Source organism: Pipistrellus hanaki (genome assembly GCF_964339955.1).
Source record: "Pipistrellus hanaki genome assembly, chromosome: 9".
Lineage (NCBI taxonomy): Eukaryota > Metazoa > Chordata > Mammalia > Chiroptera > Vespertilionidae > Pipistrellus > Pipistrellus hanaki.
The window spans coordinates 7,158,883-7,170,631 of NC_140511.1; the positions used below are offsets into that span (position 1 = coordinate 7,158,883).

Sequence of the window (11,749 nt, forward strand, 5' to 3'; positions counted from 1 at the left end):
GATTATAAATTGGTGCAGCACTATGGCAAGCAGTGTGGAGATTGCTCTAAGAACTAAAAGCAGAACTACTCATGACCAGATTTCCAACTCCAGGTATTTCTCTGAGGAAATCCAAAATAGCAGTTTGAGAAGATGAACGCGCCCCGTGCTCACTGAAACATTCTAAGTGCCCATCAGTAGGTGATTGAGTGAAGGGTCCCCAGAGGTCACAATGCATGATAGACACAGTCAGCAGTGCTGATGGCCAGAGGGGATGGCATGGCTGGTGGAAGTGGTGAAAGAGGAAGTGCAGACATCTGTAATTTGTCAACAAGAACAATAGTTTTTTAAAATGATGTGAGAAGACTGCACACACAACCCACAAAGGGGTTCACCAAGAGTGTCCATCTCAGGTAACTGAGGGGGCTGAACTAGGCCCTGCTAGGACAGCTAGCACACAAAGCTACTCCATCAACTAAGGGAAGCAGCTAAAATGAAGAGAGAAAGAGGTAGGCCAAAAATGAAGGAAATGGAGGAATCCAAAAGACTGGATATAAGTTCAAAACCACGGTTATAAGGTTTTTAAAGAATTTCCTAGAAAAGGCCGATAGACAGGGCAGGAGATCTGGTGGTGGTGGAGGCAGTAGTGAGGCTGGAAGTGGCTCTAGCTGTGGGACAGGCAGTGGCTGCAGTGGCTTGATGTATAAGTGGAAGATTGGTGATAAGCCTGTAAAAATTGGCAAATGGGATGGATCAGCTGTGAAAAATTCTTTGGATGATTCTGCCAAAAAAGTACTTCTGGAAAAGTACAAGTATGTGGAGAATTTTGGTCTAATTGACAGTTGCCTCACCATCTGTACCATCTCCTGTTTCTTTGCCATCGTGGCTTTGATTTGGGATTATATACACCCTTTTCCAGAGTCCAAACCTATTTTGGCGTTGTGTGTCATATCCTATTTTGTGATGATGGGGATCCTGACCATTTATACCTCATATGAGGAGAAGAGCCCACAGGAAAGATCCTACAGGAATGGATCTTGATGATAATTTGGCAACTATCCTTTAGTCTCAAAAGGTGTGATGACAAATACATTCTGAAGCTGCCCTTTATCATGGGAGAACAAAGCAGCAATGGGAAGCTGAGTTCACCAGGTCCATTGCTAAGTTGTTGTTTTTTTACCACAGTGGGACACTGGTCATGGATGCATATGAGCCTGAAATATCAAGACTTCATAACAGTCTTGCCACAGAAAGAAAAATAAAATAGCCAATTCTAAAAACAGCTATCTTTTTGTAAGATCATGCAAAATTATGGGGTGAGAAGGAAAGAAGCAATGTAAAAAAGGTTAAATGTTACTGTTTTGTCCTGAAATTTAGTCCATTCTGGATAAATAGGATTTTCTATCTGAAATATGAGAAATTATAGCTCTGATATCTAGCTGTAGCTTTCTTGGTCTGCTGATTACACTGTTTTCATTTGCTTTTCTGGAGAAGAATTTTTACTAAAAACTGAACAGACTTTCTCCATATCTAGCAGAATAGTATAGCTTTGTGCCATGCAGTGTATTAAGACTCAGTTTTTAAGATTGTCAATCTGTTGTTAATTCCTGTTTCAATAGTTGTTTTAATTGTATCCTTAATTCAGGATACAATTACTTCTACGCATCTTCACACACCATTTTTTTGTGCTGTGTATATATCATTTTTTTTGTGCTGTGTATATATCTGACTAGGCAAATTGGGGGGGAAAAATAGCTTTTTAATTTGTTTAAAATAGACCCTCTGCCTATTACATTTTGTGTGCTCTTAACCGATTAAAGAAGCTAATGACATTTTTAGTTTTATATTGTCTACGCTTTTCACTTATATATCCCTATTGATTTGCTTTATTAATTGCCATTTTCTAAAAATTTTTTTCAATAAAGAGAAAGAAGATATGGAAAAAAAATAAAAGGCTGATAAATTTAATGAGACCCTTGAAGATATGAAAAAGGACCAACTAGAAATTAGGCATACATTGAGTGAAATTAAAAATATTATACAAAGATTATAGGATCACAAGAATCAAGTCAAAGATTTGGAATACAAAGAAGCAAAAAACACCCAACCGGAAAATCAAAAAGGAAAAAGAATCCAAAAAGTTGAAGATAGTGTAAGAAGACTCTGGGACAACTTCAAGCATACCAACATCAGAATTATGGGGGTGCCAGAAGAAAAGAGAGCAAGACATTGAAAACCTATTTGAAGAAATAGTGACACAAAACTTCCCCCACCTGATGAAAGAAATAGACTTACAAGTCCAGGAAGCACACAGAACTCCAAACAAAAGGAATCCAAAGGCACATCATAATTAAAATGCCAAGAGCAAAAGACAAAGAAAAATATTAAAAGCAGCAAGAGAAAAACAGTTAGTTACCTACAAGGGAGCACCCATACCACTGTCAACTGATTTCTCAACAGAAACTACGCAGGCCAGATGGGAATGGCAAGAAATATTCAAAGTGATGAATAGCAAGAACCTACAACCAAGATTATTCTACCCAGCAAAGCTATCATTCAGAATTGAAGGGCAGATAAAGAGCTTCACAGATAAGAAAAAGCTAAATGAGTTCATCACCACCAAACCAGTATTATATAAAATGCTGAAAGGTATTCTTTAAGAAGAGGAAAAAGAAGAAAGTTGTACAGATAAAAATTATGAACAGCAAACACGTATCTACCGTGTTTCCCCGAAAATAAAACATCCTCTGAAAATAAGACCTACTTACAGGTTTCCTTCTGAGTAAAATATAAGGCATCCCCCCCAAAATAAGGCCCCCCCTAGGCACTGTCTCAGAATGAAAATTAATTTACCATAAACTGGTCGCTAGGGCCACCCCGACTGGCGTCTAGCAACCAGTGACGTTACGTGGAGTCCTGACGTCACTGCCGTGTGGAGGCAGAGCGAAGGTCAGAGTGAGGGTGAGCGCGGGGCAGGAGAGAGGAGGAGACTTTCACAGATGCGTGTAGGAAAAACAGGAGGATTAGAGTGGATGGGACGCGGTGAAGGTGGTGAGTGCTGGTCTGTCTCTGGTGACACTATCTGATGCTCGAGGCCGCCCTCATGATGACTGAAGGTTCTCAGTCAGTGGCAGACCCTGCTCCAGCCCAGATCCAGGCCCCAGCAAGTCCAGTGACAGTCCCCAGGCAGGCCCCAGGGGGTAAATGTCTGATAAAGGGGTAGGGGGGATGTCTGGTAATCCCCCCTCTGATTCTCCTGTGCCATTTTGATTTCCCCCTCTGATCCTCCCTGTGTCATTTTAAGTGATCCCCCTTCCCCCACCTTGATACCCCAATTCCTTTTTTTTTTTTACCCCTAGAAATGAGCAAAAAAAGAAAAGCCGTGAAGTACAAGAAAGGAATCGTGGAAGACTCTTGGGGCCAAAATCTTACTGCTTTCTGCAAAGAGAAGATGTTGAGTATTCGATTGGTCCGAAAATGGCGAGCAGAGTGTGGTAACCTCATTGAACAAGTAGACAAGGGAAATGCTAAAAAGCGCAAGTGTGGATCAGGTCGGCAACCATTATTTTCCGAGCTGGAAGACCTGATCTGTGAATGGGTTGTTGACAGGAGAGCAGAGGCTTTGGTTGTGAATAGGACTCAGATTCAAGAATTTGCCCTTGCAATGGCACCATAGTTTGACATAGCCCCGAAGACTTCAAAGCATCACAACACTGGCTGAAAAATATCCTTCAGCGAAGTGAACTGTCTTTAAAAAGATCTACTGGTACAACATTGTTTAGGTTGGAAGATACTCAAGTTATTAAGCAAGCATTTGCATTCAAGTCCTTTATTGATGATGCTGACTTCTCTAAATACAATCTTTCCAACATGATTGCTATGGATGAAACTGCAGTGTTTATGGGCCAATCATCTCAAACAACAATTGAACAGCGGGGTGCCTCCTTAGTGTACATTCCCTCCACTGCTTACAAAAGTGCATGTGTTTCCTGTATTTTGGCAATTCGTCTGGATGGCACTAAAATCCCACCTTTAATCATTTCATAAGGGCAAGAAGGAAAAGACTGAAAGTGTTTTGGGCATTTTTATTCTTGAAACTAAAAAAGCCTGGGCCACACAAGCAGTTATAAGGAAGTGGGTCAATTTAATGCTGCCGCTTGTTATGCAAGGAAACCAAAGAGATCTGCTAGTCTGGGATGCAGCCAGCACTCACCGCGCTCAAGACATGAAGACATTTCTTCATGAAAGAAAAATAGATCAGATAATGATTCCCACAGGAATGACAGCCTATCCCCAGACTCTTGATATTGCAATAAACAAACCATTCAAAGACAATTTGCACATAGAAATTAATGACTACATTGAAAATAGAATGGAGAGAAATCAGCATGGAAACTTTGTGAAACCTAAACTGCAAGAAGTTGTGACTTGGGTGAAGAATTCATGGGAGAAAATCACTGATAGTTGCATTGCAAATGCACTGCGAGCAGGCTACATTGACAAAAAGTACTCATTTAAAGGCAGTGCTATTGCTAAACATGAGAGATTTGGTCCACTGATTCTAAAAGAAATGGAGTCACAAGAAATTCACCAGGAAATTCAGGAATTGGATTGTTATTATGATGTTCCAGAAGATGATGACATGATCGTCATTGAATAGATGAGTACATTCTAGATACTGTAGGATTCACAGTTTGTCTGGTTTGTGTTGACAACTACCGTACTACCGTACTGTATAAAGGTAATAAATTTCCTTTTTTTTCATTTAACAATAAATGTGTACCGTATTCTTCTTCATGGAAAAATAAGACATCCCCTGAAAATAAGACCTAGCGCATCTTTGGGAGCAAAAATTAATATAAGACACTGTCTTATTTTCGGGGAAATAGGGTATCAATAAGTGAATCTAAAAACCAAGGGAATAAAAAATCTGATGAACAGCCATGACCGGTTTGACTCAGTGGATAGAACATCAGCCTGTGGACTCAAGGGTCCCAGGTTCAATTCCAGTCAAGGGCGCATATCTTGGTTGTGGGCACATCCCCAGTAGGAGGTGTGCAGGAGGCAGCTGATTGATGTTTCTCTCTCATCGATGTTTCTAACTCTCTATCCCTCTCCCTTCCTCTTTGTAAAAAATCAATAAAAATATATTTTTTTAAAATCTGATGAACAGTATTAACTGGTGAATATAATGAAAACAGGGGCATAGAAAGGGAGTAGGCTGACAATTCTCAGGGGACAAGGGGAGTGGGGATGTGGGAAGAGACTGAACAAAAAGCGTACACCTATTGATGAGGACAGTGGAAGGGGTAAGGGCAAAGGGAGGGGTAAGAACCTGGTGAAGGGGAGCTATGGGGGGGGGAAGAGGAACAATTGTAATAATCTGAACAATAAAGATTTATTAAATTATTTATTTATTTATTTTTAATTAATTAATTAATTTATTTATTTATTTTAATATATTTTATTGATTTTTTTTGCCCCCCTCCCTCCCACACATCCCCTCCCTCCCCAGAGTTATGTTATATGATTGGATCCAAAAACTATGGTACATCTACACAATGGAATACTATGCTGCCATAAAAAAGAAGGAATTCTCATCATTTGCAGCAACCTGGATGGAATTGGAGAACATCATGCTGAGTGAAATAAGCCAATCAATGAAAGAGAAACACCACATGACCTCACTCATTTGTGGATAATAAAGATTTATTAAATTTTTAAAAAGCTGTGATTCACACGCAGGGGTGGGCAAAGTAGATTTATAGTTGTGAATATGCAAAATAGACTTTTTCTTGTATTATTTATTTATTTATTTATCACTGTATTATTATTATTAAACTACGAGGTACTTTTTCCCACTGCTGTCTATACAGGTTGTTCCCAAAAATGTTCATAGCTCAGCTGGTGTTTCTCAGTGGTTGAGTTGACCCAAGAACCAGGAGGTCATGGTTCGATTCCCAGTCAGGGCACGTGCCCTGGTTTGGGGCTTGATCCCCAGCAAGGACCATGCGGGAGGCAGCCCATGATCTCCCATCATTGACGTTTCTCTCTTTCTCTCTGAAATCAATTTTAAAAACATTTTAGAAAAAAAATGTATACATACTTTGCTTTTTGTTTCGTTTTTAATATATTTTATTGATTTTTTACAAAGAGGAAGGGAGAGGGATGGAGAGTTAGAAACATCAATGAGAGAAAAACAGCAATCAGCTGCCTCTTGCACACCCCCTACTGGGGATGTGCCTGCAACCAAGGTACGTGCCCTTGACTGGAATCGAACATGGGACCCCTCAGTCCGCAGGCTGATGCTCTGTCCACTGAGACAAACTGGTTTTGGCCATATACACACTTTGAATAATTCCAATAGGTTAAATATGAAAAGAAAAAAACATTGGAATTAATAATTACTCAAAGTGTGTATACATTTTGGGGGAATATATATATATATATATATATATATATATATATATATATATATATATATATATTGGAATATTAGCCATAAAAAAGAATGAAATCCTGTCCTGGCTGGTATGCTCAGTGGGTTGGAGCATTATTTCACACACTGACAGGTGATGGGTTTGATTCCTGGTCAGGGTACATACCTACGTTGCAGGTTTGACCCCCAGTCTGGGTGAGTATGGGAGGCAACTGATCAATGTTTCACTCTCACATTGATGTTATCTCTCTCTGCTTCTCTTTCCCCCTCTCTCTAAAATCAATAAACATATCCTCGGGTGAAGATCTAAAAATATATATTTTTAAAAATAATGAAGTCTTGCTACTTGCAACAATATGGATGGACTTAGAGGGCATTATACTGAGTGAAGTAAGTCATACAGAGAAAGACAGATACCATGTGATTTCCCTTACAAGTAGAATCTAAGAAACAAATGACCAAACAACAGGAACAAGCTCATAGATGCAGAGGACCAATTGGTGAGATGGTGAAAAGGGTGAAGGGATTGAGAAATACAAACTGGCAATTGTAAAAACAGGCATGGGGATGTAAGGAACCACATAGGGGATCCTCCTACATAATAAAAATGTAATATGTAAATAGGCCAGTAGGCGGAGAGCGGGGCCTGCAGGCAGGTGCATGCCAGCAGGCAGAAGGAGGGGACGGAGATGGGGGAGGGAAGCATCAACAAGGGTTGGCAGAGGGGCGATGGGGGAAGAGGTGGGGCCACACCGACTGGCACCATCATCCCCTGATCAGCAGCCTGGTCACTTCCTGCAGAGGTAGGCCAGACTGTGGCTTAGTCCTGCTTCCTCTGGGGAACAAGCTTAAGCCATCAGTAGGACATCCCCTGAGGGCTCCCGAACTGTAAGAGGGTGCAGGACGGGCTGAGGACCACTCCCTGCCCCTCCCCTCCCCTCCCCCTCCCCCCCCCCCCGCAAGTGCACGAATTTTCATGCACTGGGCCTCTAGTATATACTAATAAAAGGGTAATGTGGCCGAAACCGGTTTGGCTCAGTGGATAGAGCATCAGCCTGTGGACTGAAAGGTCCCAGGTTCGATTCTGGTCGAGGGCATGTACCTTGGTTGTGGGCACATTCCCAGTAGGGGGTGTGCAGGAGGCAGCTGATCAATGATTCTCTCTCATCGATGTTTCTAACTCTCTGTCCTCTCTCTTCCTCTACGTAAAAAATCAGTAAAATATATATATATTTAAAAATGGGTAATGTGCTAATTAGGGAGGACGTTTCTGCATGGGCCTCTAGTCTATACTTATAATAGGGTAATATGCAAATTGGTCATGATGCCATCACATAACTGATTAGCAGGAGGGCAGGGCAGTGAGTCACAAGCAGCGGAGAGCTATAGGAGGATGGTACAGCCAGCTGTGTGTGACAGAGAGCTAGGAGTGGTGGTGGGCGGGGTAGCCAGCTAAGGCAAGCTGCAGCAAGCTACTCCAACCTGCGTAGATTTGTGCGCAGGCCCATTAGTATACATTAAAAGCCTAATATGCTAAGTATCCGGTTGACCAGTTAGCCATTCAACCAATCAAAGTGTAATCCTATCTAATAAAAGAGAAACATGCAAATTGACCATACTTCCACTATGCCCACAAGCCATGCCCACCAGCCAATCAGAAGCGAGTATGCAAATTAACTCAAACACGATTAGGTTAATTTGCATATCCAGGCACAGAGCAAAGACTGAAGACAGTATAGAAGGAAGCCAAGTGCTGCAGAAGGGAGCGAAGCTGCAGAGAAGCAAGCGGGGCGGTGGGGAAGCAGGAGGGGCTGTGGAGGAGGGAGGGAAGTTGGCAGGATGGCAGAGAAGGCCACAGGAAGCCCTATTCCTGCAGGAATCTTCCTGAAATGGGCCTCTATATGCTAATGATATGCTAAGGTCGCTCAACCACTTGCTATGATGTGCACTGACCACCGGGGGCAGATGCTCCAACTGGTAGGTTATCTTGGGGTCCACTATTGGAGTTAACTGTCTAACTCCAACTGCCGGGGTCCACCCATCAGGACTGAAATGGACCAGACATGTCCTGAAACCTTCCCGTGTCTCCTCCCTGGCTGGCCAACCTCCCAAGTCTCTCTCTGACCCCAATCATGCAGTGGGGTCCCTCAGCCTGGCCTGCACCCTCTCACAATCCAGGATCCCCCAGGGGATGTCGAAGAGCAAGTTTTGGCCAGATCTTGCAGGCCAGGCCAAGGGACCCCAATGGTTCATGAATTTGTGCACTGGGCCTCTAGTATAGTCTACAATCCTACCTAATAAAAGAATAATACACAAATTATCACTCCACTACACACACAAGCCATGCCCACCAGCACCCACAAACCATGCCCACCAGCCAGTCAGTGCAAGTATGCAAATTGACCCCAACCAAGATGGCTGCCACCACAGAGCGGGGCTTGGGTCTCCCAGCAATAGAGGAAGCCAAGCTTTCCTCACCCTGGCGGGCCAGGCCTCCACTTAAGAATACAAAGTTTCAATTTTAGAAGGTAAATAATTCCAACAGAAATGGCAGCAGCCACAGAGCTGGAGAGAGCAGGCTAGGGTTGTGCCTGGCGACAGAGGAAGCCAAGCTTTCCACCTGCCCTGGCCAGCCTAGGCCTCCACTCCAGGCTACAAAGTTTCAATTATAAAGATAAATAAATCCCAGATACCAGGGCCTCTGTTTGGGTCACCGGGGGGAGTGGCCAGCCTGCAAACTACCACAAGCCCCTCGCCCAGGCCACCCCACGGCCCAAGGGAACCCCCACCCTGATCAGGGACACCCTTCAGGACAAACCAGCTGGCTCCCCATCCGTGCACCAGGCCTCTATCCTATCTAATAAAAGAGTAATATGCAGATAGAGCATCACCCCAACACACAAGATGGCTGCCCCCATGTGGTCAAAGATCCTGCCCCCATGTGGACACAAGATGGTCACCACGAGATGGCCAGCAGGGGAGGGCAGTTGGGAGGGACCAGGCCTGCAAGGGAGGGCAGTTGTGGGCAATCAAGTCTGCAGGAGAGGGCAGTTAGGGGTGACCAGGCTGACAGAAGAAGGAGATAGAAACATCCATGATGAGAGAGGATCATGGATCCGCTGCCTCCTGCATGCCCCACACTGGGGGGGTCGAACCCATAACCCGGGCCTGTGCCTTTGACTGAGAGTCAAACCGTGACCTCCTGGTTCATAGGTCGACGCTCAGCCCCTGAGCACCCTGGCCAGGCAGTGTGGGCTCTTTAACATCCAGGTCATCACCGCCATTGTCACCCTGTGACAGCACAGGACAGAGGACTGCCACGCAGCTGCTTCCCCTTCCCCAGTCCCCTTTTCCCCACTGCTGCTCCCTTTTCTGGGAGTCTGCAGGCAAATCGGCTGGGGGGGGGGGGGGGGGGCGGGGGGTAGACAACATCCTCAAAACTGCGTCCCCTGGCACAGGCCCCTGTGAGTGAGAGGCGGCCGGGGTCACCTCCTGCAGCCCTTCCTTCCCCAGAACAGGGGTGGGGGTGCCGGGGGAGAGGGCGCCGGGGGAGAGCGGCAGAGCTGCCCGGGCTGTCCCCACAGAGACCTGGGTGCCGCTGGGCAGTGCTGGTCGGACCCCCCTCACTGGGGGGCTGCTCTGCACAGACGAGGGGCGCTGCTCCGAGAGCGCAGGCGCCAGAGGACCGTCCCGAGGACCCAGCGGAGCAGGAGGCGCTGGCTGTGCGGGCGGGCGGGGCGGGGCGATGGAGAGGCTCCAGGCCTGGCTGTGGCCAGAGCTCCCCTCACAGGGTCAGCCTCCCACCCCGTCCAGCCCCCTCCTGCCACGTGGCCTGCCCGCCTCTCCTTCCTCTCTCCCAACAGCCTCCAATTTGCTCCTCAGGGACCCCATGTCCTCCCTAAGCGTGGAGGGGCCTCAGAAATCTGGCCATGGTGTCTCTCCCTTCTCCTCCTGCAGACACAGGCGCCCCACCTGGGCGGCCACCTCCCCTGGCCTGCGGCGTCCACGTCGGACTGGAAGGACCCGGCCGGCACAGAGTTAGATATTTAATTTTCAAACCATCTTTTGTGGTTATCTTAGGTCTCTAAGTTTGCAAGACTGCCACGTAGGCCTCCCCTGAGCTTGTCAGGTTAGAATGTGGCTCTTTTTTTTTCACAGCTCCCAGGAGTAGCTTAACCCCAGCCCAGGGCCCATCCAAGGTCAGCTCACCCCCACGGCTGTCACCTCCACCCCAGCCCTCCTCACTGTTGATAAAAAAACACCCGAACGCCCGCACGGAGGCACGGCCTCGCAGGGGCATGCTGATCCGCCGGCGCCTCCGGCCAGCTCGGCTCAGTGGTGGAGCATCCACCTATGAACCAGGAGGTCGGGGTCCGATTTCTGGTCAAGGACACAGCCCGGGTCGCGGCTCAATCCCATGCAGGGCATGCAGGAGGCAGCTGCTCCATGATTCTCTCTCATCATTGATGTTTCTGTCTCTCCCTCCCACTTCCTCTCCGACATTAATAAACATATTTTATAGAACAGAAGGCTCTTGCTCTGGGAGGAGTAGCCTTGCCAGGTGCCTGTGGGAAGAGCAGGGGCTGGTTTTAGCGCCACCCACTCTGGGCCCCTGTCCTCGCACAGCACGGCCTGCCCGAGCAGCCCACTTGGCAGACTGCAGGGAGGACACCCCCAGAGGCCAGCAGACCAGCAAGCCTAGCCTTTCATCTCACAAGTGGGGAAGCAAGACCAGAAAGGCTGGGTCACCCACATGCTGGGGGCGGACCCATGCCCAGGCCCTGACAACCAGCCAGCGCTCACTCCCGTCCGCTCTGCCGAGCCTTGTTCTCGAGAGCACACAGCAAAGGCAGGGCAGCAAGAAGGCTCCTGAGAGCAGCGCCCAGGGGTGCCCTGTGCACGGATTGGAAGGGACAGCTTCACCCCAACTCTGTCCAGACATGAAATGGAACACAAAACTCTGAAACAGCCCACGTGCCCATGAGCAGACGAGCGGGTTAGAAAGCTGTGGTCCACCCACACCATGGCACACTACGTGGCAATGAAAAAGACAGAACGCTTACCATCTGCACCAGCCTGGCGCCTGGAGAGCATCATGCTGAGGGAAAGAAGCCAGTCGGAGAAAGACAAGTACCACACGATGTCACTCACGTGGGCTATAATGACCAACACAAACTGATGGCAAGAACAGACCAGAGACACAGATGCGTGAACAGATGTCGGACCTCAGAGGGAAGCAGGGGAGGGGGAGGGGGGGAAGAGATCAACCAATGAGCCTGTGTGCACAGATGCATGGCCCGTGGACAGACAAAAGGGGGAGGGGGGAGTTGG

The 11,749-nt window shown here is 46.7% G+C and overlaps 1 pseudogene across 1 annotated transcript; it reads left to right on the plus strand.

Moving 5' to 3' along the window:
• Positions 1-622: 622 nt before the first annotated feature.
• Positions 623-1,557, plus strand: LOC311627231 (signal peptidase complex subunit 2-like; annotated as a pseudogene). Its single transcript has one exon. The product of its transcript is annotated as a signal peptidase complex subunit 2-like (transcript).
• The last annotated feature ends 10,192 nt before the right edge of the window (positions 1,558-11,749 follow it).